At 38.3% G+C, this 26,570-nt stretch overlaps 1 long non-coding RNA gene across 1 annotated transcript in view; it reads left to right on the forward strand.

Annotated features, from left to right (window-relative positions):
• Positions 1-391: 391 nt before the first annotated feature.
• LOC309571370 overlaps positions 392-26,570 on the forward strand; it is a 99,169-nt gene continuing 72,990 nt past the window's right edge. Inside the window, exons 1-2 of the long non-coding RNA XR_014226304.1 lie at positions 392-594; positions 7,563-7,611. This is a non-coding gene — a long non-coding RNA (uncharacterized lncRNA). The remainder of the gene's footprint in view (positions 595-7,562; positions 7,612-26,570) is intronic.

The raw sequence follows: 26,570 nt of genomic DNA on the forward strand, positions 1-26,570 counted from the left end.
GGAAGAAAACCCCCCTCGAAACAGCTACGCCAGCCCCCACTTCTATACCACCAGCACAAACATGGAACACATTTTAGCAGAAGTGCCCCAGCTCTATCATATGTGCTGTGCAGAGTCATCATGGCCATGGTGCATAGCTGAGAGCCGGAAAGCAAACAGCTGCTGTAGCCTGATTTGAGTTAAAATAGTGTCAGTGTTTAGTCTGGCGCAGTGCTTCAGGAGAGATTGGCAGCTGGGTCAAACAAAGTCATTCCATTGGCTCCCTTCCCAGTAAGCTTCTGCTAGTATTTAGGTACTAGTGCAGCCTAGGCCCCTTTTCTCAGGGATAGCCTAACATCTGACCGCACCCTCTTTGCTTTTTAAAAAATGCCTTTTCACTCTTTAAGATAAATCGTCTATTATACAATCTGCCACTAATTGTATGTTAAGACTGTTTTTCTCTCGAAAGCTGACGCATCCTGCTCTCAACGTGGTGTAGAAAGCGGGCTGTTACAGTGCTGGATTAATAAAAGGGGCCTTTATGGTTTGTGAAAGAATATCTCTGTGCTTAGGCAGGAAACTTTTTGATCCACAGAAAAGCCAGACGACATCTAGGTAAGGCCGTGTATCAAATCTGCTTTTATGGGAGAGTGGGGCAGCGAGCGCTGTTAATTGCAATTGCTTCAAGTTTGCATGCCCATTTTGATAAGCTTTTTAGAAAGTTTAGGAAATAGCTGCTCCTGCGTCTCGAGCCCTTTCTCTCCTCCCTCCTCCTCACTCCTCCTATGCCTTTACTGCTTGCAAAAGCTTGTAATGATCTGCTTAGTTTTGGCTGGAATACACGCGGACGCTTCGCTTCTTTTTGGAGAGGGGTTTCTTGCAGAGGCAAAAAAGTTCTGCTGTCGGACCCAAATGCTGTTAGAAGTGGAGTGGCTGGGGAGAATTTACAGGGAAAGCTTTCCACTGTTACAGACTGCCTGTGCAATCATTTAAAAGTAGTTGAAAACTGCTTTGAACTAACAAGGGTTTAATTACGGAAAAGTTTAACGTGGCGATGGAAGGAATATTAAGTAAGTTGTCTTTGTCTCATACTTTTTAATTTTAGTTGTTGCTTTAGCCTGTTGGGTCACATTTTTTGTCAGCACTGAAGGCTGCCATGAATTGGTAATGAGGGCCCCTTTTGCACATGATTTTGGCACTTGGCCAAAATCAACTTCCCAAGGCAAGCTTTCTCTAAAAGAACCTGAAGCATTTTTTTGTGATTAGGAATCATGTCTGAAAGCTGCCACAACCAGTTGTGTAGGCATGTCAAAATGACTTTATACAGTATATCTGAAGCATTTGGGGGGGAGGGTCTGTTTTTTCCTCTTGTACCAAATTGTTGCTATTATCATTCTAAATTTCCGCAGCTTACGCACCTCCAAAAACCAGGCTACAGAGAGCTAAGGCATAATGAGGATCGTTGGTATCTTTGTATTTTTCAACATGCCAAAGCAGCACTAATTGTCACATTTAAGCAAGATACAGTATTAGGGGTTGCTTAAAACACTTGTAGACTTAAAGCAGATGAATCTTTAAACTTTTAATCTCAGTAAACTATGCTCATTGAACAGTAAGTAATGATATTTTCGAGAAGTTTCTCTGTTTGAATTGTATGAGAGGAGCTTTTTGATATATCTATTTAAAAAATACATGCCTGGATCCACTGGGGGGAAATTTGCAAGGAAAATCTTGGATGTACCTTTGGATTTACTCCATTTCCTTGAAATCTGGGTATGGGTCTGATCTGTGAAACGGGGAACAGGAGCTGGGTAGTCCTTTGTTGTTCAAAAGGGGGAAAGGGAGTTAGTCTAAACATTAATAAGGAGCTGCAAAAGTTCACGTTTCAAGTGTGCTCAAAGTTCTGAAATTTGTGGAGATCATCAGTGCAATAAATGGGTGATTATTCCTCACTGATATTATATAAACAAGTTTGGCACTGTAGGTGAATACATTATTATTGTAAACTTGAACATTCTGTGAATTTAATCCGTGAATTGGAAATTAAGGACCTCCTATTACATGCTGTGTATGCTCTACCCCAGTGTCGTTTCGACATGTGTTCAATGTAAAGACAAAATGCATTAGGCAGCAATTTTGGCAGGTATTTTTATTTTAGATTTCTGCACTTGTGGCTGTAGCCGAGGAGTTGCTCGTTCCTTCCTATGTGTGTTGTTCATTTATAAGCAACACCATCTTTCGGCAGCAATATCGATACGGAACAGCCTTTTCTCACCTTCCCCTGCCCCCTGCCCCCAGCCTTGATCCCTTTTGTTGCTGTTAAAATGGGCTTTACAGGTATTGTGTTTCTTCTGTTAAACTGTATTTTCTGTAAGATGTTGGGGGTGTGTGTGTGTGTGTGTGTGTGTGTGTTTTTCCTTTATTACATAATGCAAGACACAGCTACACTGGGAGACAACTCGAGCTTTACAGACTCCCGGAATCAGTACTTTCATGTAACTTGGCTGGGAGAGTTTGTTCATTGTTACATTGCAGCAGACTGAGTTACAGTACTCAAAAGTCTCCTACAAGTTTAGCTATAGCAAGTTGTATTTGCGATGAAAATAAGCAGACAAGATGAACATGTTGCAAACGAATAGATGGAGAACATTAGTAAAATAATACTCATATAACTTAATTGCATTTTTCTGGGGCTTTTGTAAAGTTTTACAACAGGGGAAAAATATGTCACCGTTGAATCCTATTTTAATGTAAAGCATTGCCAGAAAATGATCATACTTGGTGCAAATGTAAATGTGATAGTAGAGTTTTTGCAAATCATTATGGAATTTATTTGCTGGTGTGTGGAAGTAGTTTCTCCTGAGTTACTGAATTAGGTACTATTAATTTAAAATATGCACAAACCCACCTTGTTACTGTAAAACTAACTTTAAAACGTTTTACTATGATATTCCTAGTTTTGCCTAGAAGGCTTTACTGTGAAATAATGAACACATCCTAGTGTACTACTTCTAGAGGTTTTCTTTTCTATTTTGGTTGGTGAAGGGCTGTATTTTAAATCACAGCAAGTTATTCTCCAAAAATTTTGTGAACAGTTTTTAAATCCAGAATATTTTTTTTCTGGTAGCATGACTGAAATGTAAAACCTAATATATGAAGTAACAAGGTTTTTCTTAAAAAATTAAAAAATTAAAACTTTATAAATTTGGCTTTTGATTGCAGACACCAAATAAACATTTTCCTTCATCAAGAAATCTATTGTCAGTATGAACATTAAAAAGTCATGTTTTCATCAGATAAATCAGCATTCTGTATTCAGAAGTTTAAAATGCATAGACACTGCATTCTGTTTTTAAATCCAAAACCAGTAGATTAATGTTTCTTTATAAATAGGTTGATAAATAACTGGTTAGTTACTTTTCCTGAGATTACAAAAAGTGAAGAATATAAAGTATTGTCCATTGTGCCATTTTCATTTTTAACAGCCCTCAGAAATAATGTGTCTCTAATCTTCCTACTTGGAGGGCTTTATGTTTTCTATTTGTTTGCAAACATATTGAGAAAGAGTGCAATTAAAAAGCTTAACTTCGTTGTAATTTTGTATCTTAGATTTTGCTCCACAGAACTGCTGAACTCTCAGTTACCCATTTCAGTGCAGTAAATCAATATATTTTCCATTCAGAAAACAAATTCTTGCTTTTTAGTTGGTATTTTTATTGATCATTAGACATTCATATTTTAGTAGTGCAGTGTAAGTGGTACATATTTTTATGCTTTTGAATAAAAGTTACAAATGTATTTATAAAATACTTTCACTTACATGAAAGAAAAAGAACCCTTAACATCGTGGAATACCTTCAGTTTATCAAAACATTGGTCTTGTAAAAATAGCTTTATTTCTCAGTAGATTCTGCTGCATGTTTTAAAACTTTAGAAATGAAACAGGGCTGTTTTATTTTGTCTTATGGGTTTGTTGTTTTTTTAGCATGGATTTCATTCATATAAACTAAGTACTTTGTTCTATATGTTCTAAATTCCAGCAATGAGATAAATAAATTGCTGGATTGGATGGAACATAATTATTGAATTTTGGCAGAACTTCAGTGAACTCTGCCATGAAAGATTAATGTGCACAGTGCTCTCTTAGATTCTAAAGTAACAGAGTAAGATAAGGGGAGTGCATAACAGGCTCCAACCTTTGTGGTTTAGAGAAAATAGAAAACCATGGGCAAATGTTAACTTTTGGTATAAGCTGCTAATGATAATGTTTTGTCATCTGGGTGATAAAAACTACAGGAGTAGACAAGAAAATCCAATTTAACACAAATTCTCTCCACTTCTTTCTTGCTCTGCTTCCCATTTTTCAATATTAGAATAGCCACGGTTGCTCTATGTTCCTAGGAAAAGGAGAACAGAGCAGGCAGGGTGCTTACAGTATCCAGTAATGTAATGTCCTTATGGAATCCCTCCACATCTGCATGTGTTGTATGTGGGTTTTCACTACAGGCACGTTTTTGGTTTGTGATTATGGTGCATTGATTTCAGAATACAAGTAAAATTGTACTGGCTGGATGAAGGCTACATGTAGTCATAGTAGTGGTTGTTATTATTTCTTCTTTCGTCTGTCTCTATCAAACCTTGATTGTTAAAACATTTGCTTCAATTGAGAAATTGTGGTTATAATCACAAAATCTTTTTCCTGTTGGCTTTTAAATAATTACTGCCCCCAAATAATGTTTTTAATTGAGAACAAAGATGCATTGTCCTGCCAGTCAGGCTCCTCTGGCAGGACCAATAGGATTGCAAAGACTTTTTAGTATTTTCAGTCAGTTCGCTATAGAGGAGAACAGGCACGACATCCACCCTGCTCTGGGGAAAACGCTGCCTCTTTGCCGACTGCTCCCTGCTCCTGGGAGCAATCCCTCTGCCTGCTTGGCCTCTCCAGCACCCTGAACCTGAGCCCACATGTTTTCCTTTCCTTAGATATGTGCAGCCCCAAGCACCAGCCCCTGCACCTGGCCCCAGAGCTGGTTTCCAGCAGGGCTCAGGGATGGCAGCACGATGGGCAGGCTCCAGCATGGTTGCAGACGTGGGGGCTGCCTGACTGGCTGGGCATGGGAGGATGGCTCAGTGCGCCCAAAATGACTGGAATCAGAGTGAGGCAGAGAGGATGCATCCATGGTAGGATTTTTCCTCTGTTTGCTCCTTGCTTCCCAACTGTTAACCTGATGCTAAGGCCGAGTGTGCTCGGCTGAGTGTTTTAAAATGGCAGGTGTCCAGAATCTTGGATGTATTTCGTGACTTCAAAGACATTACTTCTCTCCTTCCCAGTCACATCCTTAAGCTCATGATGACAGCATTACAAGTGGGATAGTTAAAGAGGAATAAGGGCAAGGGACTGATCCAGTGCCCATGGCAGTCAGCAGAGAGAATCCCCCTGACTACGTGTCTTTGGATCCCACACCCTGTGACCTGGCTGCTCTTCCCCCTTAGTTCCTGATGTCACTAGCATGACTATCATTGCCATCCTAACTCAAGCAGCTTCCTTGTCTTCGTTGGCACTCCTCAAAGAGGGAGGTTTACTGAACAAAAGGCTTGAATGTGCCGTCCTTGTGTTGTAAAGAAGCAGTCTGAGTATTTACAGTCCTTTCCCTTGTCCTTCTCCCCTTCTAGAAATGACTCTTGTTCCTGACCTTGATTTATCAATTCATATCACCATTTCAAGTGGAGTTCAGTATGTGCAGCTACCTGTCTTCTAGTGCATCCCCATTAAAATGCTGCATTTGTGTATATCCAAGATGAAATGAATTTACATTCTAGGCCTATTGTTTGGATAGTCAGACATAATTTTCTTTCAGCAAGGTTGGTTCCAAAATACCTTCATCTTCAAACAAAAAAAAGGATATTTTTATCTTTTTTAGAGTACCGTAGGGTGCTTCAGTCTTTGTTTGCCCTATAAATGTGTTTAGATGGGAAATCTTTAACAAGTTATATTCAGAGTGTGTCTTATTTTAAAGTAGACAATGATCCTTTTTTCTTTAAATTAATTCATAGAAATGAACACTTTTTTTAGCAATGTTAAAATGTTACCACAGAAAACTAAAGAATAGTAGAAGGAATATTGTGACTTCTTTGCATGGGTAATAAATGTATTTGCAGTGTGAAATTAAGTTGTGCTTTTACAGCAGTGGGGTTACGGACAGTTGAAATACTCAATCTTAGAATATTATAGATACTTCTGCAAAAGTATATATGACCCAGTGAACACCCCCTATATAATTTTAATGCCTTTTAATTTTGGCTGAATGTTGAAACGCCTACCAGGTGTCGTGCGTGAGGCCCTGAGATGACCAAACAAAAAGGTGCATTAAAGCAGAGCCTGCTGTTCCCCCTCTGCTGACCCAGAGAGTCCTGCCTGCCGCAGGAGAAGCAGCTCCCAGGGGTGCTGAGCCAGGGGCTCTGGGCCCCGCTGCCCTGGAGCAGCTGCGCGGAGCAAGGCGGGAGAGAGAACGGAGCGAGGGCAGGAGCGAAGCCAAGGCACTTGTGACTGTACAGAGCATTTGTTCTGCCTGGTAGAGAGGGAGCACAGTGGCTGGTTTAGGATCTGAGCTCTGCTCTGAGCCTTTCTCAAAGTGGGGCCAGTGTCTTGCAGCTGTGATCCCAGAGCCCTTGGCAGAGTGCAGAGAAGTTATGCGGGCAGAGCACTGGGAGAAGGCTTAGTCCTGTGAGGGATCCTCTGGGGCTTCATGAGTTACAGCAAAATTTAAGACCTGAATTATAGGCTGAAAATATGAGACAGGTGAATGTGGGTTCTTATATATATATATAACTATGTGGAAACCTTTCTTTCAAGCACAGTAATGGATTATTAAGCAGAATAAATTATACTGAAGAGATATTTGGGTGCTCTTTAAGTTACCTGCACATTGTGCAGGTCAGCAGAGCAAATTATCCTAAAACATGATCTGTAAAATGGTGTACTTTGTGTTTTACAAATTTGCACATCCCGGTGTCCGTTTCTGAGCAGTCTGTCCCTGGGCATGCCACATCTCCCAAGGGCTGAGTGTTACAAATGTTTGATCTTTCCCTTCCACCGGGATGTACAAAATCTTGCATGTCAACATTGCAGTCTTCCAAAATATAGAGTCTTGTGAAGAAGAGTTTTGCAGACATCTGAAACTTTTTTTGAATTGTGAGAAATGAGGAACAGTGATGTAAAAAAACCTGTTATACTTGAGTGGGGCAACGGGGAGTAAGGGAGGAAGGTTTGAGTTTAGAAAACCCAACCTAGTGGTGTAGCTCACAGTGTTTGCAGCCTATGAAAATATTGATGACAGAATTGAAATTGTGTTATGCTGGCAGATCACAGCTGAAATTTCTTTTCTGTGGTCTCAGAGCACGGCTGAAGCAGCCGAGTCTTTGACTAAAATACCACTGTATTAATAGTAGGAAAGAAACAAACACTGGAAAGGAATTCCAAATACTTACAAGGTATCTCATTTAGGGACATGCATTAGTTTGGTAAATTTCAATTCCCAGACTGGTAATAATGATTGTTACTGTATCCCCTTTATGACTTTCAGAGCAAGAGAAGCCAACTTGAGGACCATGCATATTGTGATACCTGCAGTGGTAAGTACCCTAACTGCAATCAAGTTTATTACATTTTTGTAGAGTAGAGGCCTTTTCAAGACCACACTTGATGCAGCTTAGTCACACAACAGCTTCAAATGGCATTCTGGAATAATAGGGCAGTAATGTGATACAGTCTATAATGAAAATCAGTGTAAAGCACAGGTGGTTGCAAGTATTTGTGTGGTCAGATATAAAACCTTTGCTATGGGTACAAGCTACTGCTGTCCCATGTGAGGAAAGCATAATTAAAAGTGGTTTCCAGATGTGTTGGCACACATCTGCCACTTTTAAAGGGGAATTTTGCAATTACAAGTTGAATTGTATTGCATTCATCGTTATAAAGTTGTTGATGGTTTTTCAGGTAATAAAAAAGCTGGAGGCATCAACACCCCCACTGTAAAATTGAGGTGTCTTTAGACAACAGCATTTTGTGTTCACGTTGTGTTCTTAGGATTTTTTCTGTGAGTAGTTCATAGTTGAGCTGTAGCAAATATGCAAAATTTTTCTGGACAAAAGTTAACACTTATTTCATGAAAACATGAGAGTTCATTCTGTGCTAATGATTTCATTTTTTACCAGGTAGATCTAGCAAATTTGTATGGTTTTGTTTGTTTGATTGTTTTCAGTGCAGATAATAAATGATATTGTAAAAGATTAGGATTTCGTTTCTTTAAACAAATTTTCAAGATGAGGTAATAATCAGGAAACAAGAAAAATATGATATGTTAAAAATAGACCTTTAATTTTGTTTCACACAGAAAGCAGAAAAAACTCTACTTATAGGCTTCCATGATGCATCCTTAATTGAGCTATCTGGAAGAAAATAAATCAGGAAAAAAATTAGAAAATGTGCTAGGCTTTAAAATATTGCTAAGAGAAGATTTCAGACCTTTTGTTTTAGCTAACTAAACAACATGTTTGCCCTAACATCCCACTAATTTTGTTAAAGCTAGTATTTCCCCTGGAAATGTTGCTATTAAAATAAAATCCCTGTTTCAGAAGTAAGTTTTTGCAGTTCTAGAAGTTTTAATTACTGCTGCTGCTTGGAACAAGCACAAGGGAAGAATGCTGTGCCTGCCACCTTCTTACTGACTCTTCTTCTAGCACTGCAGTTACTCATAACTATGATTTTGAGTTGATTTTGAAAAAAATGAAGGATGTGATCTACTGCTCTGGGGGTCTTGGACTGGTGGCCAGGCTGCTAAATGACAAGAGAAGATTTTCTAGGATGTCCTGTGTAATATTGCTTGATGTTTGCACAGGTTTTCTTTACTTCCACAGACGTGACTTGTAGCCTCCCTTTTCAAGTGAGAGTCTAATCCTTAGCAATTATCTTAGGGAAATACTGGCACTGAGTAAATCAAATGGATTTCTGGATATTTCCTCTTAGTTGGACTCTTTCATAAAGCAGTTGTTTTTTCCATTTAAATCTTTCTTTCTTGACTAAGCAGAATCTAAACTCTCTTTTGAAGTATGTGAATATCAGAATAATTTGCAGAAGATTTAGTCAGAAAAACGGCCTCTGAGACCAAATAATTTTTAATTTAAAACTTAACATGTAGTCTGTACTTAAGTTTTTGGATTAGCTTTTCTGTCTGACACCTTGTAAGTTCTTACAAAAGCATTGGTGGATTCAGTGAGGGATGCAAAAAGCAACCTTGGTAGCAAATTGCCCTTTGTGTTTGATTTTTATGGAATAACATAATAACTTGCTGTGGTCCTGGTGCTGCTAAACAAGAGTGCTCTGACTTTAATAATTTCATGCCTCTGAGACAAAGGGTCCAGATCAGCTCATTGCATCTTGTCTGTGAATGGGGATACACTGAGGATACAATGAAATGGGTGATAATCAATAAGAAGAGTATTAATAATGTCATAGTGAAAATGCTGATTTTGTCAATACTGGCTACTAGCACATCTGATGGTTTTTTTAATATATATACATTGTGATGGCTATGGCATATTATAAATGCTCTATTGTGGCACAAAGACTTCATATTTGTGCTTTCAGTGACAGTTTTACAAGGATGTATTTACTAACACATGCACATACATTTAATATTAAACCCCATTTAAATCACTCTTTGCCCAGGCGGTAGGATTTTAGCACTGAACCGTTATAAGTTTGGGTATTTTTCTGGAAAAATGCCATTTGACATCAAACTTAGAAAGGTCTAAAAGAATACAGACATTCAGATGTGAAAATGTGCAAAATGAACACTACCTGGCACTTAAATCACACTCTGCTGCAATTAAGACTTGTTAATAGTCACTCCTCTGAACTGGCTGCTCACATCAGAGACCAGCCCTGGCCAGACCCTCACGGTTTTGTACATGACCATTTTGTATAAAGGGTCAGCTTCCACAGAAGGTCAGGTGGGTTAGTAAAAAGAAATAGTTTACTGAAAAAATAGGTTATTTAAATATTGGGGAGGTTGCATCCTTGGCAACTGCAGAATTTTGAGTGCTTTTTGATTATTCACATACCTATTACTTCAAAAGCAAAAGGCTGCCCTGAGTGGGGGAGATGTCAAAAAGGGTTTTGGGGCACGAAAATTGTTTTGGGGTGTTTTTGTGCATCAAGGGGCACAACAAAGGCGCTTTATTGGAGGGTGAAGATCCTGCCCTGACTGATAGACGTAGGAGACAGCCTCCCAAAGTGTATCACCCCCAAGGGCAGCAAATCTGTCCAGGGTAGCTCAAACAGATGAGACACTGCTCCTCTGGGGTATAAACCTCTGCCAGATGTACAGTACAATTCTATAAGAGGCCAGGGAATTGGTGACTGTGAGTGGAGAATCTGTTACCATTGCTCCTATGTATTTCCAATTTTGCAAGGATTTCCTCTTCTGAAAATCTGTCCTGTTTTTTAGGTAGTATTCCAGATTCAACAAGTGCAGTGCTCCTTATTTCACCCAGAAAAGAATCAAGAGTCCCTGCTTCATGCTGCATTTTATCTCTATTTAGAATGTATTTTTTTTTGTCTTGGGCTTTGAAATGTTGATTTTAATATTTTCTTGTAAATCAGGAGCACTACCAGCACTTTTTATGCTTCCCAGATGCCCATTCTTCACCTTAAATTAAAGACTTCTGGATGTGGCTTCACAATCAGTTGCTATAAGAATATGGTCTATACTGTTAGAAGTCATTGGCTAAGGACTTGGGAAGACTAAGCCACAGCAAAAAAAAAAATACTCTTTAATATTAAGACTGATTTTTAAAAAGTATGTCCCTAAGATGAAAAAATTCAGGGAGGAGAAAGAAAGACACATCCAAAATATTGCTACAAGTATTCATCAAATATTTTGATGAAATGACTTTACAGAATTGAAGATAGATCAAAAGTAATTATCATGTGTGTCAAGATTTTGTTGAAGCTTCAGAACTTTCTGCTCTCTGAAATAGAAAAAAGATAAACTATCATTTATCTTATAAATAAAGGTCAAGGAAAGGTGAATCAGATGAAATTATATACTTGCTATCAGCATATATTGAAATATATCATTTTGACTTGATTTTCTACATCTATATTAGTCTTCGGGAGGAAGAAAACCAAAAAGATAATTTTGAACTTAAAACTAGAACTTTTTAATCTTGAAAGTATCTAAGTCGAATATTTGAGCAATTTCAAAATGCTCTCTGCTTTTTTAAATGAAAAGCAAATTGACACATTTCCTTGCAAATAACTTTATTTTTAAAGAAAGGGCCTTTTTTTGAGGCAAAATTGTCTAAAATATTTCCTGCTTACTCTATCATGTGACAAACATATATTTTGCACTTCTTCAATTGTTGTGCTTGTGATTTTGTACAATGTGAAGCATTAACTAATTATCATTTTAAGCTGTGAGTTTTCATGTTCATTCTTAGAGAGAAAGAAGTACGTGATAGCAGAGATGTATGGAAAATCTAGTTTCAAAGGCTTTGGCTGTGGATAAGTCTCATACACTCATGGAAATAAGAGCACTGAAACCACCAGAAGTTGTGTACTTAGTGATTTACTTGAGGTCAGTATGTGTTACACCATTATAAATACATTACATAGGACCTGCACATAGATAGTTACACTGCAAATAATCTTGAATACAGCCATGCAGTAATTGCTGCCCTGAGCTTTCACCTCCTTTGGGTTTTCCCCTGGTGCCTGGGAAACCTGTGCAGTGCATGTCTGGAGCCAGAGCAGTGTGAACAGCAGCAAGGCAGAGTCCTTGGGATACCAAGGGTGTTCTCCGAGGAGGCCTCATATTCTACTGCCAGCTGGGTGACTGATCACTTGCCTTCTCCCAGCATCAGCCCTCCATTTAACTGGGGGGAAATCCCTTGGTATTTTGCTACTTCCTAATATCATTGTGTTGAAATGTTTCAGTGTTGTTTCAGGAAGGCTTAAAGGCCCAGCTCTTAATAGCATTGTCATTCAAACTGGTTATACCTTGCTTTTTTACGGTTCTTGTGAAGGAATATCTGCTTTCAGCCAGAAATGTGAGCACTGTGCCTTCTATTCTTGTGCAGGGTCATCAGTTGTGGCAGTAGCACTGAAGACAAATATATCCCCTCCTCTCCTGTCTTGCATAACCTTTTCTATTGTTTGCTAATTGAGTGCTTCAGAGTTGAGGTTGCTTCTGATCAGTGCTGGCTCAATTACCAGACATACAGAAGGGTAAATATGTTCTGAATATTATTTTCACTTTTCTGTGATGCAGCTAGGGGAGATTTTTATTTTGAGCTATCCAGTCTCTTGTTAGACCTGCCTTCCAAGTCTGGATGATTAAAGGGATATTGTATATCTCTGAGAAAAGAGCTTTAGCTGTTCAGGGGCAGAACATGAGTTTCTGTCAGTAGCTCAGTTAAAAGGCATGTCTGTGCAGTGTGTGCAGTTGCTGTTGACAGACACTCCCTGTTAGCTGGGACTGCGTTGGTAGTCTGGAGCATTATATCCCATTTTGGGCACTCAACAGCAAGAAAGGGGCAGAGTACAGTGACAATAATCAGAGATCCTGATTTACAAGGAGGTCTGATTTACAAGGAATGTTTGAATCAAGCGGAGTCATTAGCAAAATGTGTTAGGAAGGACGAGAATAACTGGTGGTGCCTTGTGGACACACAGAGTGTGATCCCATGTGTTCTCTTCAGTCTATCCTCCCATTCCCTCCACCATTTTCCACATGCTCCTATTACTGCCCACCCCAACACATACAGTTTTCTAACTTGTCAGGGGGCATTCATGCACAGTGCTTCCTGTTGTTAAGTTTATAAAGAGTTGGTCGGGAAAATTTAACTTCTTTCGTTACAATTAACGTCTCGTGTTAGGCAAACTGATTTGTATGGCAAGAACTACTTTAGCATTGCTAAAAGAAGTCTTTTCAGCCTTTATCACTGCTCCTATTTCCAACTGTATTTCCTGGTGTAGTGCCTGAATACCTCCATTGCTTTCTGAAATAACAAGGAACAACCTTCTTGGAGCTCTTAGTCTGGGAGCAAATTCTCTCTGCCTTAATTTTATCTCCATCCCATGGGCATCTGCAATGTGCCACTGAAAATTCAGTGTGAAAGTCTTGCTTCAGAAAAGTGTAAATAGTGAGAAGTTCTTATCTAGCAAATTCTGGATAGATGAGGAAAAAAAACCCAAAACAAAGAAAAAAACCCCAAACAACCCAAAACCCCAAACCCTTAACCAATTATAAATATTTTGGCTTCAGCATGGCAGCTTCCTAAATGGTAAGAAAGTGCCCATGGGAAGATCCTGTACTTACAGAATAGTTGAAGATAAATTGGAATTTGAACATTGTGGTAATTTTGTTTGGCTTTTACTTTAGCCTTTTCTTACCACTAAGTGAAACAGACATGTACAATGCTAAGAATGTGTGTCTAATGCTAAACAAATCCCTTTGTACATAAACCATGTGTACATGGATTCTATTTTTCCAATGCATTCGGTAACATACTGTAATTAAGCTTTGAGAACACACAAATGACAAACCCTTGACAAAAATGGTGAGCTGTAAAGTCATACTGTGTAAGCTAGAGCTGCACCAGGATACTGCATCTTCCTTTAAAATATGACGGATATTGGACACTGAGAAATTAATCAAATGTCATCAAAGTTATATAGGTAATTTCTTGTCAAAACTGTTCAAAGTAATGTTCAGATTTTCTCTTTTGATGTGGACTGGGGAGTTTGTAGGGCAGAATATGTCCCATTATATGATAAAAACCACCTGTTCCTCCTGAGCTACCAGGTGTCTTCCTCACTAAGTGCTGACTGTTTGCCTCAGTGCTCTATAAAGCAAATTTACAGACCCTGTCTGCCAGGAAGTTCTCAAACTGGAAAGCAAACATAGGATGGAGACAAAATACACCGGGGCATCCAAACCAAGTCTGGTAGAGCAAATAGAAAACACCAACAAAAATAGATGGAGTGAAGGAGCAGAGGGTGTGTTGGAGATGTTTGTTTTCTTGAAGAAAATGAAGAAAATTCCAATTTGCGGTGTTTTGAATACAAGTGAGAAAAAAAAAAGTAGGAAAAAGAAAACCCAACTCTGTGAAACACAGGAAAGGAGGTACTAAAGTAAAACAATATAATTTATGATGGAGTGAAGGCCATGTGGTCTTAAAATATAGCAAGAATTGGGCAAGATAAGGATTCTAGAAAGCAAGTTTAGGTAGAAGCAGGTTTCATATTACCTACAGATCACTAGGAACTGTGAGGTTACTGAGTAGAAGGTGTGCACTAAAATCTCTGTGTGCGCTGAAAACTAGAGTTTTCAAAGGCAAATTGAACTCTTTGCAGTTAAAGACATATCTAGATTACATTAAAACATGACCAGCCGATGACCAGATCCTGGTTCATAGTTGGAGGTAAATTTGTTAAAATTCGTCCTGTTGAAACTGTGCAGTAGTATCACAGAATGTCAAGAGGAATCTTAGAAAAGAGCTTTTCTAGTCAGTATTTGCTTATTTTTAAGCAGTGTAATCCACTGGTGTGATGTGGTCTTTGAAACCTCATTTTTCTTTTTATCTTCTCAGCTAGAAATTTTTCCATTTTCTTGGATTTAAAAAAAAAAAGGAAAAAAAAGAAACTATTTCCTTTCATAAACTGTTTGATTGCTTATCAGCTATAGTCCTCCCAAGTTGTTCCAGATTTTCACCATTGAATTAAGCACAGATGCTTTTTTTTCAGGTGTTAGACAACACATTTGATGTTGCCTGCACCCTGACTTTTTCTGGTGTGGTTGATTTGCCAAGGTGCTGAAAACTTCTATTTGAACACCTTAAAGATGACAAACAAGGTCAAAATTGTGATACAGCAAGTGTACGAAAGAGACAGTATCTGGTCTCTCTGCTGCCCTTCTGTGCTGGGCTTGTATTTCACTCAAAGCATAATTTGTCTTCTGAGCACAAAACAACTGATTTTTTTTTTTTTTTTTTTTTTTTTTTTTTTGGTAGCAAACTGTTATTTTTATATTGTTTTAAAAATCAAGAAAATGCTGAGAAGAATTGTTATTGCCAAAAAAAAATCTCACAGCGGATCAATATCCAAGGAATCAGAACTTAGAAATCTGAGCTTACTCTGGGAATTGAAGGACACAAGAGTATCTACAATAGATGTCAGGCTTGTGATGAGATTGTAGAAATCGAGGAGCAGAGAAGGAAACAAATAGGGGTCTGTTGTGACCAAAGTTATGAAACAGAGAGCAGGAAGGGACACCACAAGGAGCTGGATAATCCTGGGTAAGGTTTCAAAGTTTTCAGAGCACTCCCAAATCAAATCTCTGTGGTCCCTGACATTTTGCCTGTTACAAACCAGTGCAACGTTCCATCCGAGAAGTGTCGGTTGAAAAATGTGTTTTAAACTGGAATACTTTGTTAGAGCGTGTTCCTGAGTAATGAGCCAGTAAGGGGTGAGGAATCTATGACACAGCCCAGGAAGTGATTATGGTGGCATGGGAGACTGATGATGTACAGCTCTCAGACCAGAATAACTGGTGGATGAAATTAGAAGTGAAATTGCTGCTTTACTTCATCTCTGAGGTGGCATTTCTGCAAAACAATATAAACCAAGTGTTTTGGTACTAAGAACCTGAAATATGCTTCCCCCTGCCCTCCAAATCTCAAGTTAAATGTCAATATTGCTTTCAGAGATACAAATTTTTAAATGTCCTGGAGTGGATCATGTGTCATCTTACAGATAATCTTCCAGCCAGACCAAAGTCACTTTCCACCTTATACGCAATATGGTTAATGAGACACAACTGAGAACAGGAAAACAGCTTGCAATGGGAAATAAAGGAAATACTTGAAAAAATATTTACAAAACAGAAGAGGAGGCATCAGGCCCATTATCCTAGAATTACAGTATTCATTCAGCAGTTTTCTGTTTATTTTCTAGTCATGAACATTCATTTCTGTTTTTCTTCTTGCTAGCTATACATACCCCAAGTCTCAGTTAAAACAAGAAAACAGACTCTGTTTTTTTTTGTTCTGTTGATTGTGTAACAACTGTTCACTTCTCAGCAGTTTAATGTGATGTCACAATAGTTAGAAAAATGGCCCAGATAAGATTGTGTGCACCATAACCTGGTGGAAAATACACCAGAATAAAATTGAAAGGATTTATTTCCAATGCGCTGCTTGAGAAGAGGTTAGGAAGGAATAGCGGTCTTGTTATACAGATGATTTTCATTTATTTGGGTCTGCTGATGGTCAAACACTTCAGGCTTTACCTCTGAGAACACAAAAGTGATATCAAAGTGATTTTCACCACCTTCTTAGCAGCAGGCAAGCAAAAGACCTCAGTCTTAAAATAAGAATTCAGTTTTGAAATAGAAGATTTCTGTGTATAATTCCTATGGGTTTTTTATGAGAACTTTTTTCTGTTTTCCCCTGTAACTTACTGGTTTAGTTACTGTTCTTTTGTTTTTCTTTAGAGCTCTATCTCCAAAAGGACAGTGCATTTAAAATTCAGCATTAAATAAATAAAAGCCTGTCACTCTAGAAATCTGTAGTCGCATCAAACTTGGGTTATTTCTGTTTGCCACATCTTCATTTTGAAATCCAGTTGGGAAGTTGTTTTCCTGGATATTGAAATTGTCCAATGCTCCCTGTAATGCCGCTTTTGGGGTATCTCATTTTTGTCCTGCTTACATCTTGGTCTGTTCTGCTCAATTCCCTCCTATTGCTCATTCCCAGTGGTGTTCCTGACTCTTTTTCTGTGTTGGAAACACGGGCTAACCTTTGTATCACACATACACTGGGCACTTCTCTCTTTGTTTACAGACCTTTGATGATTGCTTTTGTTAATAGTGGTTATGAGGCATAGTTTTGGTTTCTTTTAAATAAAGAAGTGGCATCCTGTCATAAGGCTTTTCTGTTCAATTAAGTTATTTGAAGTTTATGTTTATGCAGGTAATTAAATGAGATCCTTGTGTGTTTTTCTTACAGTGCTTTACCTCATCTGGGTCTGTCTTTACTCATGCAGCACAGTATTTTCTAACAGTTTGAATTAATTCCTTACTCTTATAGTTCAGTTGTAGATTTGAAAAATTTCCTATGGTTTCTAGGATAAACAGTTTACCTACTGCCTCCTCAGTGGAGACAAAGAAGAAAAAATTAATAATCGTTCACTGAAATATTTTATCTTGTGATATGATTCTCAGGCACCCATTCTTGGGGAGTTCGGGGCATATTCTGTAATCTGACGTTAAAAGACATTTCAGAAAATGAGACAATTGGAGTTTCCCTTTGGAAAAGCCCTCTCTGTCCATTGATGGGCATGGAAATGTGCCTTCTTAAATGAGTAGATTAGGTACCAAAAGCCGAGCTATAGGAAAATCACTGCCCTTCATTTTGAGCTCTTGTAACGTGTGTTATTAAGCTTGAGGAAAATTAGAGGAGGATTCTCATAACTGGTCTGAAGTAAGTTTCAAAATTCCCACCTGACTCTCTTCTCCAGGAGTTGAAGTAGTGCATAGTCTTCTTATGCTTTGAAATCTGCATTGTTTTTTATTTAGGGACAGTCCTGCATGACCCCAAACAATGACCTTCTGTATTTTAATCCGGAAAGAACAAGTTCTGTGTCCCAGAAAACATATTGCCCCATGATATTTGCTGAAAGTTTGTACTTTGCAAGATTCTCATTTGTGTATCTCGATACAAATTTTAGTCAGTTGTGTTCCTGGCGACCAACTCCTACATCATTATAACTTCTATTGAAAACCTAAGAAAATGTCAATATTCCATCTGAAGGATGAAGCTAAATACAGAAGTTGGGCTGTGCCTTTACACATGCAATGCTCATCATATGAAGGATGCAAAAGCTGCCATTTTGGTGTGTTTCAAAAAATAGCCCAAGTATATAAAATAAGAGTTGAATGGGAGATTTGTACTCAAAGGATTGTCCTTTGCTCTTCCCATTTAAATTTCATTCCCACTTTTTTTCTGCTTGTTAGGAATACACAAATGGCATCCTGCAAAACCTTCTGTAATGCATTTTTTTCTGAATGCCAGTCAGATAATACATTAAGAGCTCTGCTACATATCAGAGGTGGGACTGGAGGTGAAAACCAGACATGGTTGGAATTGCCCTTGTGTAGCTCCAGAATGGCATTTCAGAGCAAGTTGGCCTCAAGAGAACCTGGGAGCACATTTACATTATCTTTAGGCAGCATCTCTCTCTAGGAACAGTGATTCTCTGTTTCTTTGAAAGAAGCTGCTCTGTTGTTTGTACAGAATTTCTACTGTTTTGTTACTCTGATCTAAAATAATAAGTAATTCTTCTTTAGGCCTGCAGGTAGAATGTAAAACCTAAGAGGTGCAGGTATGGGTAAATAACACATTACAAACTGCAATTTGCAATTGCTAAATAATCAAGCAAACTATATAAAAATTTGGGAGTGGCAGGAAAGTTACTGAGCCGCTGAGGTGTATATATATATATTTATATATATTGCTTCAGCAGTATTTGCTTGATTTTTTCCCATAAAAATCAATGTTTTTGAGATCGTTTAAAACAATGGATATGCAGAACATATTATATGGATTCTTGGAAGTCAAATCAGCACATATTTTTGGGAGTTGAATTTTTATGTTATAATGTCATGATGTGTGTGATGACTTTCAAGTTGTTACAGGTACAGGTAGGGCAGTAGATAGAGCTTGTAGCTGTACTAAATTTTCATAAATCCTATAGCAATAATTAAAGCTGATTTGTTTTTTCATGCCAAACATGGTTCTGGGACTTCAGTATGTTGTGAAACATTGACTTCATAAGCAGTCATGTGTTTCTAATTCAGCAGTTTTAATTACAGGAAATTTAACGATAATGAATAGTAACAAAAAATAAAATATAAAAGAGAAAAGACAAAAGAGAACTTAGTTTCCATCCCAAGAAAAGAAGCCTTTTGGTAATAAACTGGTGCCTTTACACTGGAAAATTCATTTGTTGTACTTAGAGAATATATGCTAACTGTTAGCAGTAGTCCTTTATTTTGTTTTTGCTTTCCTTTTTATTTCTTCTTTGGTTCCCTTTTTATGGCTATAAATATCTATTAAATAATTGGGAAAACATGATGGTAAGGCGTGATCCTAAACAGGAAGGCAGCTGGTGCCTTAAGAGTTTGGTAATAGGATATCAGATTTTGTCACTGCCATAAAATCAGTAATAAACTTAGGCAAGTTTTTGGCCTTGCTCAACAAGGGTTTTGCCACTGATTTCAGTAGAGTCAAAATTTCAGTGCTGGGGTGTGATAAGTAACAGCCTGAGTCAGAGTCTGTGGCAAGCAGAGGAAAGCTGCCTCTTTGGCTTGCCTTGGTTGAAATGTTTGTAGTCCCTGTGTCTGTATCATAGCAGGATCCAACCCCTGCCACTTGTGCCTTTCCCAGCAGACTATCTGATGATGTGCCACAGTTTGACATGATGGGACAGGCAGAAAGGTATGTAGTCTTCTCTTGGGTTGGATTACTTTTGTTTTCCAGAAGCGGTGCAAAAACAGTTCGAAGGAGTTGGTGATGCTATGTCCTCTCTGCTTTAACTTTTAGTAAATAAGACTTCAGTATACCAGTTTTGTAGGACTTCAAAGAATGAAATAACTAAGAAAGTCTCAGCAATTGGCACCAAATTAAGCATAAGGATGATAATGTGTAGGATCCTAGGCCTGGAAAGCTGGCCAGTTAAAATACCAAATGATTCAATTAAAAATAAAAACCAAATTCATACTATTGTTGGGGAACTGTGGAGGTCATTCTTTCATGGTGATTTATTTGGCCAAGAGCAGCAGCAGCATACATTAGACAGATTTAATTCAAAATTATCTTTGATATAGAGCATAATCAATTAACCATGGTGATCCTCATGTCAAACGTTATAGCTAATGAATTAGCTTTACCTAACCCCATTGGTAGATTTATTTATGGGCTGCATATCATGGCAACATACCTAGATTTAGGACATTAATAAAAAAGTGAACTGCTCAGTGATGTAGCCACTTGTCTGGTAGCCACTTTTTTTGCAAATAGAATCAATCAAGTTTCAAAAGTACAAACTTTCAAAAGACTGCAAATTCCAAGTAGTGTCTGACAATCACATTCCTAATTTTCCACACCTTTATTGAAAACATCTATTGAATTAATTTTGAAATTGACTGAAGCTTCCTTTTAACTTCAGTGTAATTATACTTCCAGTTTAAGAGATGTTTCTTCATAGCCCTTCTTATGGAATGTTCAGTTGCGACAAAGATGTTCAAAACTTTAAATACAGTAAAATTTTGAAACCTATTTTGTAGTCCACAGTGTTGCTTAAAGAACAAATGAAAACCTAAAGGGCTTGCTTTTCACACCTGGAATGCCTTAGGTTTTATAGTGATCTCAGTGCTCTCCTTTGAAACTTATAAAAAAAATCTGGTATTTTTAAACCCCGAGGATCTAAACTGAATCGCACCCAGTCATTTCTGGTTTCTCTGTGCATACTTACGAGCAAAGATCAGGAGACTAAGATAATAAGAATTTCTGCCATCTTTAAGTTAGAACATCTTGATTTGTTTCCTTATTTTGTTGTTCTTGGTGTCATGCCCTCAACTGCATGCTAAAAATTAACTAGGAAGATGGGAAGGCATGTTTGCAAGCTAATGAACTTTAGTCATTTTAGTTTCTCATGTTTAAATACAGCACATTATGTGCATGATATGTGTACAAAACTAATGTGATACAGTACAAAAGATGGAGCCAGGCTCTTCTCAGTGGTATTCAGTGAAAAGTTGATAAGCAATTCTATTTAAAGGCAATATGAAAAAATCACAGCTTTTTACCTGGGAGTGGTCAGCACTAAAGCAGGATGCTCAGAGACACTGTGGAGACTCCATCATCGGAGGTATTTTAAATCTAATGGGCATAGCCCTGAGCAACCTGCTCTGGCTGACCCTGCTCTGAGCTGCGTTGGCCCAGGCAATCTCCAGAGGTGCCTTCCTGCTTCAGTTTTCTGTGTGAATCTGTAATACAGTCTTGGCTAATGTAATAATTTTTTAAAATGTAGGAGATGTTAAGCTAATAATCTTTACAGAAATACAAATCAACCAGAATCTGAAATTGTATTATTTGCACTTACATTATATAAAATATATAGATAATATGTATTAAGGGTAGTATTCAAAGCCAACCTTAAAACAGAACTTGGTAGCTCTGTTACTAAATTAAAAATTGAAGTATTTTTAATTGTCATCATAAACAAGAGGATTCTGAAGAGTAAAATCATAGAGGTTGAAAAACCAGAGAAGTCACAATATTAATACCGTGTTTAAAACCATGTCCTGGAGGCAGACATTAACCTGCTGAAAAGCATGTAAATTAGGATCTTTTAAAATGCTGAGTTGCACAGATCATTCATAAAATTGTTGTAGGCTGACCTTCTACTTTTTTTTTTTTTTCTTCTATTAAAAGCCTCTTTTCACCTTGAAGCTGCCCCAGTCTTTTAGGAGCTGTGCTCTGTCCCTGATTCAGACAACTTTGGTGTGTGTTTATGTGGAGAGCTAAAGATTTCAGTGGGGTACAAGTGTGATACGACAATGTTGTTAACAGGTTTATTTCTTGTACTGGGATGGCATTCAGAGCCTGAGCTCAGAGCCCCTCACTGTGTTAGGTGCCCTCAGCACAGAGCAGGAGACTTTCCTGCCCAAGGAGCTTTTCCTCAAGCACACAGTCAGGGTGAACTCCCCAACAGCTTCCATGTGTGACATTGGTATGTCACACATTCCCCCAGCTTTCTAAGGGGCACTTTGGGGTATATCTTCCCTTGGATTAATTATAATTTTTTAGGGAAACTGTTCATGAAGGTAAAAGGGACACAGAAGAAAGGAAAATAAATTAAGAAATGGAGTTGTGACACATTTGGAGCATCAGAATGAGCAGGTGGAGGAGTGTTCTGATATCTAACACTTGGATAGTGTATTTGCATGCCAAAAACTGTTTTTAAAAAGATTAATTGTTATTGATAATGCAAAAATGGATTCTTTTCTTTCTTTCTTTCTTTCTTTCTTTCTTTCTTTCTTTCTTTCTTTCTTTCTTTCTTTCTTTCTCTTTTCTTTTCTTTTCTTTTCTTTTCTTTTCTTTTCTTTTCTTTTCTTTTCTTTTCTTTTCTTTTCTTTTCTTTTCTTTTCTTTTCTAATTCATTGGCACTATATGCCAATAGCTGTGTGAGACATGGCTTCTAAAATGGTGCCCTTCACTGCATCATTATCTTAATGTCCTTTTCAGTAAAAAAAGAAAAAATCCCAAATTTATAAATGGTTCTTTTGCCTTTAAATTAGCATTGCATATTTAGTATGTGTTTGTTTACCTATTTTCTTTTTTTCTTTTTAATTTTTTTTATTTTTTGGAATTAAGTTTAAAGCAGTAAACTGAAGCTTTGAATAACATGCATGGACATGTTTTAATATATTCATGAGTGATCAAAATACAGTACAGAAATCACATATGCTGCTCTGTTGCAACTTTCAAGGTTCAATCCATCATTCTGGAACCCAGGGGGCTGAGATTTGACATCCTGCCTAGAAACCATACTTCAGATTGGCTGGAACTGTGCCATCTTATGTTCAGGTTAAAAGAGCAGCTGTAATTTGTCTGGGTAGCACTTTAACTATGCACAGCAAATTGTAAAACCCATTTTCAGTAATAAACTGGAAGATAAAATAGGTCCATTTGCTTCATTTCCTGATCCGTACAAGATTTTCATCATTTTGATACAATACCACTTGGAGTTTGATCTTATAATGTTGTAGATTTCTGTAACAATCTTTCTCAGATTAGCAGTTTTATTCAGCCTATATACGCTATGTAGAAGATTTCTCTTTTGACATTTAGTGGAAGCCTTTTTCTATTGTTCTTTGGAACTGAAAATATGAGAATAATTTCATAGTAGGAGTTAAGTTTATATGTGATTGCCACCATAAATAAACCCTGATTGTAGTCGTTTTCAATTGTAAATACCAGATGTGAAAATACTCTATCCTGTTCTCTTTTTCCCCTTTTATGTCTTAGTATGGCTTGCTTGCAAGGGAGTAGCAAATGTAAGTATTCCCAGCAACACAGTGAGATGTTTTATATGTATATATGTATGTGTATATATATGTCTCTCTCTCTATATATAATTTTTGTTTATGGCTTTGGTTTGTAATGATTTTATATTTCAACATTTAGTGTTTGCAAGTGTGACCTTGTTGAGTAGCAAGAAGGGAGGGGAAGGGAGTTTTCTGTGTAATTTAGGAACACAAGAGAACTCATCCCAGGATTAACTTTCCTCAAGGGATTTGCCAATGAGCCCAGTTGTGGGGAACCTTAGCACAGGCAGCCCTACTCACCTGAACATGGAGGCTGTGGATTTTGTTTCAATTACTTTTGGATGTTGCATAGTTTGCGTTCCAGCTCTTGATTTTGATACAAGTCTGCAGAAGCTTTGTGTGCCCATAGACTGTAAAAAACAGCTTTAAATACCATTCTACTTCAGTAGGCAAGTAATGGCTTGACCATTAAATAATTAGTCTTCTCTGAATCCTTGGTACATTTACTTCACCAGCCTTCCTTTAAGTGCCAGATTTCTGGGTTCTCATTTTCACAGAGCTGTTTCTCTACCTGCATTTCTACTTGGACTTCTCTCTTTCAGACCCACAGACCTCCCTCTTTTTGGGTATGTTCTCAAGTCTTAGAGTTTGCGAAACCAAAAGGAGAACCCCATGTCACTCCTCCTAATCCCTGAGCCCCACCTCTGAGCTGAGGAGTCCCATTCACAGACACATCTCTGGGTGCTGCCCGTGCATCACCACCGTAGCACCAGGGAAGGCTCCTTCCCTTACCCTCCCCTCAATACCACAGGGCTTTTTGACACTGTTGACAAGACGCTTGTCTCTGTTACTCCATTTTTGTAGCCCAGCCTCCCCCACTGAAAATATATTCTTGCAAGAGGTTTGTTTCCTTTAGCCCTTTGAAAATGCCTCTGGATTAAGAATTCATGCAACTACAGTGTACTTGTATTAGGCATGTAATTTGCTGGGGTAGCCAAGCCAGGGATAATGAAATGTGTTCCTGTATATTCCATCTTCCCCTACCACAGCGAAGCGAGAGCAGGCTGCAGGGATAGCATTGTGTGTCTTGGTGGCCACACAAGCACTTGGTATTCACTGGAGACTTGGAGGTACGACAGCTGCATATAAATATGCATAGTTGGAGAGATTCGTGCTTGTGCCTCGTTCTAGGGCTGATTGGCTGTGGTGCTGCCACTGCAAATCAGTGAGCATTTCCCTCGTCTATCAGCTGCTCCCTTGCTTGGAAGCAGACAAAATGGTTAAAACACCAACAGCCCACAGAGGGTTCCTGAGTGAGGGAGACTTGTTTGCTACAGCACTCAAAACATTTCCCTGAATCTACAGTAGCTCTCAGTAGATGAATTTAGCACTCAGCAGATTAATTTAGCTCCCAGTGTGTTGGATTTAGAAAGAAAAACTAATATAGATGAATACATTCTGTTCAGCCAGCATATTTTGTTTTGCAACAATACACATGTCTTATTTGAACTGCAATCTGGTTGGAAAGCATTTTGCGAATAGTGCATTGGTCATAAAAATGAGTCATGCTTGCTCATTTTTTAAAAAGCTCTCATCTATTGCAGATTGAAGAAAAAGGTATTGAGCAATTCACTGGAGAAAGTATTGGAATTTCAGCCATCTCTGATGAGCTCTGGGCAGATTTGAAGGCAGACTTTCATAGTGTTGCAAAAATGTAGCAGCTTTCCCTTTGTTACCTGCAAATCTCAGTATGTGATGTGCACCACCCTGCTCATTGTGGCTTGGCTCATCTGCCTTGTGGGCAGGGTTTCCTTGGAAGGATTTGCAGGGTTTCCTTGGAAGGATTTGCAGGCTGGAAGCTGAAGGTATGGCTAATGGCTGTTGGGAAGAGCTCTTGAATAGGATAAAACCAAGACACAAAATCCATTGTTTCATGACTTCATTATAACCTTTAGCTTTCTTCCTTAACCTGGAACATGTCACAAGGAAAGTGGGACTAGATCGCTTATGCATGATAACAGGGTGGTTAGCTTGCTTATCATAACAGTAATGGTTACTATTTCAGGAGCTGGGAAACTGAATAAGAAGACAAAGATATAAAATAAAGATATTAAAAAAAAACCAAACAGGAGCTGATGAGATCATTTGAACAATTTTATTTGAACATAAAATGGTCAGGGAAATGAAAAGAAAACTGCTGTGATATGACAAACTGGCTTTCTAAAATACTATCCTCCATAAATGAGTATCTTATAAGAAAGACTAGCTTCCAACACATCTTCCAGAGCTTTTCTTGACAAAATATTTCCACTACCAGCAGCAGAATGATGATTATAAAACTTTCTTTCAGTCTCTCAACATTTTTAAAAAAAAAAAAAAAACACATTAAAGAATGGGTTGAAGAGCAAATAGCTCCTTTCAATTGAGTTGGTGCTGTACTGTGCAGATCTAATTTACTAGGGAGGTTCTCTGCTGCTACAGTGATGATTGCTTTATAGTAGTGATTCCCAATCCTATTTAATCAAAGGACTACTGAACCTTTTGGGGAACACAAACCAAAGCCCTTCCTCTTAATGATAGTGCAGTGGTTTTCTTTTACCAATAGATAAAAATGAAGCAAAACTTTGGAAGCTCTTATGAGGTTTGTTTTCCCCACTTGTTTGTGTACTGGCTTGCATGTGCAGAGATATGCATATGTTTTCTTCTCTGTTTTTAAATCGTACTATATTTTTGGAGTTTATCTTGTGATATCTTACAGGCTACCAGCAGCTTTTAGTCAGTATGTCGAGGAGTGCTGCAAGGAAGACCACAGAAGGCTGGAGGCCTGGTTCCTATGTTTGCCAGGAGCCTTGCCCACCAAACCACAAAGCATTCTGTGCACAGTTGCTCTTTCTTCTAGATGGTAAATTCTGCTTTCAGTAGGAGACTGCAAAGTGGAAATCTCTCAGGCATCATGTGGGATTTTACCAGTTCTCCTGTGTGGAGGATGAGGCGAAGTGATGCATCTGGAGGGCATGAAGGTAGGCAGTGGTGATTCACCATGCCTTCTGGCTCCTCTCTTCCAGGAGGACAGGGAATGTGTTAGGAGTAAATCCTCCTACTGGAAGAGAGAGTGAGCAACCACTATCCCGCATGGACCTCACTGGGAGCTGCAGGAAGGGGCTGGAGAGGGATTGGGACCACATTACCCTGGCAATCCCTTGTCCCTGGCTTTGACCCTGCAGCCTCCAACCCCAGTGAAAAAGGGATGAAGAAGACAGTTCTTTGTTGCAGCAATGTTTGGGTCACACTGGAAGCAAGGAGAGTCTTCTGCTGACTGAGGTCCAGCTTTTTCTTGGTGCTAGTTTTGAGTCACGCCATCTTTTCTTTTCCTTGGCTATGTTAAGATGGTTTTGTAGATAAATAGGAATCATGGAA

Source organism: Coloeus monedula (genome assembly GCF_965178545.1).
Source record: "Coloeus monedula genome assembly, chromosome: 3".
Lineage (NCBI taxonomy): Eukaryota > Metazoa > Chordata > Aves > Passeriformes > Corvidae > Coloeus > Coloeus monedula.